The sequence below is a fragment of the Podarcis pityusensis genome (assembly GCF_964106645.2).
Source record: "Podarcis pityusensis genome assembly, chromosome: 4".
Lineage (NCBI taxonomy): Eukaryota > Metazoa > Chordata > Lepidosauria > Squamata > Lacertidae > Podarcis > Podarcis pityusensis.
Genome location: NC_138027.1, coordinates 91,213,536 through 91,219,731, shown reverse-complemented (window position 1 = coordinate 91,219,731; position 6,196 = coordinate 91,213,536). Strand labels below are relative to the sequence as shown.

At 40.0% G+C, this 6,196-nt stretch overlaps 1 long non-coding RNA gene across 1 annotated transcript; it reads left to right on the top strand.

The window, feature by feature from the left end:
- Nucleotides 1-1,315: 1,315 nt before the first annotated feature.
- On the top strand, nt 1,316-5,939 carry LOC308476453. Its single transcript, XR_013985911.1, has 3 exons — nt 1,316-1,351; nt 4,975-5,161; nt 5,813-5,939. It is a non-coding gene; the product is annotated as an uncharacterized lncRNA (long non-coding RNA).
- The last annotated feature ends 257 nt before the right edge of the window (nt 5,940-6,196 follow it).

Here is a 6,196-nt window from a genome sequence, read left to right as displayed (position 1 = left end):
TGGTAACTTCCTGGTTGGATGGCTGAAATATGACTCTGTGGTTGTTCCAAAAGCTGCAGCAAGTGCAAAATGCAGTGGGTTGACTGCTTACTAATGTCACCATGATACAGTAGTGATGGAATAATTGCACTGGTGGCCAAGCTGCTGATAGTAGTGTACAAAGCTGAATACAAGTAGGGACCAGGATAGCTACAATCTTTTCTCATGGTTTATAAAACCAGTTGATCACTGATTTCTGTGGGGATGATTAGGGAGGGAGGAGAGGATATATTATTTAATGATATCTTTCCTAACTTGAGCTAGCAAGTTCCATATTCTAGCAGAGTTCCAAACATCCCCCTTTCTAAATTACACAGCGGTTAGCTTGTTGCTGGCTCGCCTGAACCTCACTGCTTATGATTCCTGGTAAGATCCCTTCTAATCCCTCTTAAAAAGAATAGACACGAGAATCTGATTAAACTTAATATAAAAGTAGTTTACTCACAGATTCATTCAGGTTCACAGATAGATCCCTGAAGGCAGGCTTAGGTTAAATAACTATATATCTACATGAACTGTCCCATAAGGGAATTAGTTCCAAGTGGCTGTCACTTCTCCTAACACACAGGAGCACAAAATGGAGAACACACAGAACAGATAATGGAGGCCATGTGCTCCTCTACCAAGAACAGGCCACACCCATTTTGAGTCACATGCAGTGGAAGTCTGTCCCTGCTCAGGAGGAAACAGAAAGTTTTCTCCTGAGTGGTAGAAAACATCACCTAACATGTCCACTGTAGGAGTGTTGTACTTGACTGCTATAAGTTTTACATCCCACAATTTCTGCACCAGAGGACCGTCTTATCAGGAGACCCATTCCATACAACATATGAATTAGGCATGTAGTATGGTGTCCACGTGTCCTTTAGAATTATTTCCCAATGCATATTAGACAGGTGCTGTCTATGTCGTCTTTCCTGCACTTACTGAAGACTTTATTCTTTCCACAAGGCTTTTAAGTGGAGATCTTTATCCATCTGTATTTTTAACTGCATTTATATATAGTTTTTTTAAAAAAGAAATGTTTTATATATGGAAGTATATTTTATTCTTTTTGTTTTATAAATGTGTATTTCATTGTTGGGACATTATGGCTAAAGGACAGATAAGAAATCTAATCAATCAATCAATCAATCAATCAATAATTCAGTCTGACACAATATATTAACCTTTGTATGTTATAATACAATTAAATATTACTCTTAGGCGAGAGTTTCTTTCCTGCAACTGGTTAATTGGGGACTAACATGGATGCATTTTTTCTGCCTTAGGAAATGTTTCTCCTTGAAAAGAATGTTTCTTATAAATCAAGGTAGGTACACTGAAAAACATCCAATAAAAGAAGAAAAAACACAACAAAACATTAATCCACCTAACTATGTCACAGGTCAACCATGAAATATATACGTAAATGAATTTCCCCATCTACGGTTTATGTAATTTAGTCATCCATTCAAATTTTAGAGCTCACCTCATTCAGTCTCCATGAAGATAAAAGTATATTAAAAAAGCAAATATAAAATGTCCCCTCTAAAATTAAAAATACATTTAATTAGGTAGTCCTCCAGGTTCAGTTTCTGATTTAGATGTTGTTCTGCTGGTGCAGACAATTATCTTGAACTTTCCTGTTGCCTGATTCAATCCAATTTATTTTCCACTGTGGGTGGTGATGGTAATTGGAGGTTTGATGTGCAAGGTATTGTGCAAGAGATGTGGAGAGGGGGAAAACTGAGTCTGGATGGTCATCAGTACACATATCTGAACGTAACACTGACTCTAATTGGGTTATATATTTTGATATTCATTTTGTCCACAACAAGAACAACTCATTGATCAGCATGCTGGTTCACAATCACAATGCCTATCCAGATTGGGGTGGGAGGGGCAACAACTGGAAATGCAAATGAGCAGTAATTATTCTTTTTTAAAAGTATGGATATTTAAGAAACTCTCTGGACTTTTCACAGATACTCCAAAAGCAAGGGCAAGCAAATAGGGAAAACTCTATACAAGTGAACAGTTCAGAACTTTGAAAATTAGACAGTCCTAATTTAGAGTCAACCTAGCAGTTTGAAAGCACGTCAAAGTGCAAGTAGATAAATAGGTACCGCTCTGGCGGGAAGGTTAACGGCGTTTCCGTGCACTGCTCTGGTTTGCCAGAAGCGGCTTAGTCATGCTGGCCACATGACCCGGAAAAAACTATCTGCGGACAAACGTTGGCTCCCTTGGCCAGTAAAGCGAGATGAGTGCCGCAATCCCAGAGTCATTCACGACTGGACTTAACGGACAGGTGTCCCTTTACCTTTAATTTAGAGTCAAACTACACATTACATGCAAACACGTGTATCTGTAGGTGGGTGGGTACTTTTGAAAAGAAAATAATTGATTGTGTTGGTTTGGAATGGAAATATGGTAGCTTTACCCTGTTGTTAAGCATAATCATCAGATTATGCTTACATGGTGTTTTCCTACCTCATTTGTGCGGGACTTTTCATAGTGTTGTTACCATGACATTTGCTGTGTATTTTAGCTCTTTGTTTCAGGTTCAGTGTCTTGGTGCCTCTAAGTGTACGAATACCCCAGTTGTTATTTTGTCACAATGTATAATTCTGGAGTTCACATCCACAAGACATGGTGACGTCCTCAACTTACAAAGCTTTAAATGGGGATTAGACAAATTCATGGAGCGTAGTCATGATTGCTATACAGTCGTATTGCTTCTAGGTTCTGAAAAGCTATATGACTGAAGGCCAGTTGCTGGATTGCAACAGTAGGGGGGGGGGAGTTTACCCTTCCCAAAAGCGTTGGGTGGGCAACTGTGAGAACAGATTGTTGGACAAGAGAGGCCTTTCTGATCCAGCCTGGCCCTTTTTATGTTCTTAGTTGCCCTTGTTTCTTATTTGACCAGGATTTGTCAATCAGTGAACGCTTATTTTTCCCAGGATCTGACAGTGTGATCTAACAAAATCCACTTGATTGCCCTAATTTCTCTCATTGTTGTTTTCTCATACATTTGTGGCAAATTAGAAGCTGAAAAATGATAGAGGTGGCTACTTTTCCTTTGTATTGCAGGTTTATGCATGACTCCATGTATCTCAACTTATGCAAATTTGTTCAAAATTAGCTTTTTGACTGAATACATAAAATATGAATAGTATTTTTTTTTTAAGTATTGATTTCTTGTATTGCATCCTTCCATGCCACAGAGCTATCTTGGAAACCCACTGAGAAATTTGTTGAAATTCAATCTCTGCTTTTAAAAACCTCCAAGAAGCATATTTGGAAGCTACATAATAGATATCCCTTTCAAGAAGACTCACAATCTTTGAAGAGGAAAAATTGAATGATGTATTATTACTATTCCTATAAGTTCCATTCAGAAGATAGTTTTGATCTGTCTAGTACTTTATATTTCCAGTAAGACGAGCTGAATATATCATAGTTCTGAAGACTCCATGATCAGAAAAAGTAGGTTACTTATATTGAGGATATGCTTGGAATGATATAAAGCCTCAGTTATGTGTCACCAATGATAGCCAAGTATTACAAATCATAATTTACCACAGCAGAGCCTTCCAATAAAATTCTAAGCTGAGACAGGATTTGTCAATGAGAATTAAGTCTCCAGTTATTAATGATTTAAGTAAAATATAAAACTCAGGGCTGACTTCTTCGGGCCCCTTCCAAAAGAGCTTAACGTGAGTCTGTAAGTGATTACACAATGGAAGGCTGCTGACAGAAGGATGTGGAAAATTCATTAAGATACAAATAACTGAAAGGGAAGGGGACATCCAATGAGGGTACACCTGGACTACAATCTTGTACTCTTCACACATAAGCAGCAGGATGTTGAGATGCTGAGATATAAGCATCACAGAAGCTTGCTTTATGCCAGCGTCTTTTGCATAGATTTGCTTCCTTAGCCATGTCCACACATCAACCTCTATTTGAAGTTCTGATGTCAAGTAAATATATTTTTCTCTCCTTTATATATTTGCAGATGACTGAGTTTAAAAACCAATTTCTCTGCTGCTGGATTATTTGTTTAATGGTTTTGTGGTTTTCAAAGTTCTTTTCCAATTGGCTGCATTGCAGTGTACTGTCATTCTCTACGGACGCAGGTGGCACTGTGGTCTAAAACACCAAGCCTCTTGGGCTTGCCGATCGGAAGGTCGGCGGTTCGAATCCCTACGATGGGGTGAGCTTCCATTGCTCTGTCCCAGCCCCTGCCAACCTTGCAGTTCAAAAGCACACCAGAGCAGTAGATAAATAGGTACCTATGCGGGGGGAAGGTAAACGGTGTTTCTGTACACTCTGGTTTCCGTCGCGGTGTTTCGTTGCGCCAGAAGCGGTTTAATCATGCTGGCCACATGACCTGGAAAGCTGTCTGTGGAAAAACGCCGGCTCCCTTGGCCTGAAAGTGAGATGAGCGCCGCAACCCAATAGTCACCTTTTTCTGGAATTAAGGGTCCAAGGGTCCTTTACCTTTACCTTTTTAATGTCTAGATTCAGGTAGGTGGCCGTGTTGGTCTGATACAGTTGAAATAAAATACAAAAATAAGAAAATGGTACAGTAGCACCTTAGATACCAACTAAGTTTGTTCTGGGTGTAAGCTTTTGTGTGCATGCACACTTCTTCAGTCATTCATCACCCCAGAAAACTTCAGGCAGATGGGTGCATTTTGAATGTTCAGCATAGCCTTCTGGGATACAATGCAGCAAAATAAAATAATGAAAGCTTATTGATAATGTCATTTTGTGAGGTGCCACCAGATAAAGCTCTCAGCTTATAAGGAGATATCTGAAGGCCATACCTCGCCTCTCAATAATGGTCTCATTCCTACGTTCGTTTCTCATAAAACATATTTTAGCAAGGTCTGACAGTAGATGCCTTGTCTCACTAAGAACATTCGGTTTTTATGAATTTCAACACAGAACCACATACAGATGTACAGACCGGATGAGGAGCAAGATCTGGATCTCAGGATTTGCCCACCATCTCCATTACATATTGCTGCTGCCTCCCCCTAAACACAACTCTTCACCTCTGTTGCTACCTCCAGTTTTCTGTTCTCAGCCATGTAACTGAATTGCTCAGCATGAAAAGGAAGGCTGGCTCCAGGTATGGGTGGGGGGGGTGAGGTGGGCAAGCTGCCTTTGTGCCTCTTCCCGCAACACCACTTTTTACTAGTTGGTGACAGATTGACCGCCTGCACATAATGATGGTGTATGCAGTACACTGAACAGACCTCCCTGCCCATGTCAGTGGTGTGGCTTGCACAATTGAGATGGCAGCACCAATGATTAATTACAAGGCAGGCATGCTGCGGGTAGAGGGGCTGCTGGGAGAGGAGGCACCGCTTCCACACTACTCACCTGTACTTTTTGAAGCATGCCAGTCTTATATTTGACATGCACAAATTAGGAGTGTGCCTGGCATAATTCAGATGGCAATGCCATGAGTTCAAGCATGCAAGAACGCCACATGCTGGCACTGAGCATGATGAATAAAATGGTGGTTTTGGGTCTTGCCCAAAGCCATGATCCAAAGAAATGGGGTGGCAACAGCTCTCTATGTCTCTTGGTTTGGACACAGCTGTTGCCAACTGCCAAGAGAAAAGCCACAGCTTTGCTTTAAAATGGTGGCTTGCCTCTTCGCCCATGGAGATTAATACATTGAAAAAGCTGCATTTCCCCATTAAGTTCTTCCATGAAGATGCACGTTGCTATTTTCCATTGCAGCTCATAACCCATTTTCATCACTTTTATATAGGATGGCTGTTATTGAGATTTGGAAGGACAATGGAGAATTTTATTTTCAGGAACCAACTAATCACTGTGAAACATTGCCTGCACAGCTTAGAAAACTCATGAATAAAGATTATTTAATTGAGCATTCACCAATGGTTTATACATTTTGTTTAATGTAGCTCTGTGGTAAAATGCCTGATATAATAACCAATGTAAGGAATAAGTTATACATTTATATTACAGCACAGCACACACATGCCAGGGGGCATAAATGTCCCCACCCCAGTTTGTAATGCAAACATAGAATTTGACATAAACCTTCTAACTACTGTACAAAAACATTTTTTAAAAATGGACACCTTATGAGACATTTCAAACACATGTCCTAACTCAAGACCTTTAAAAG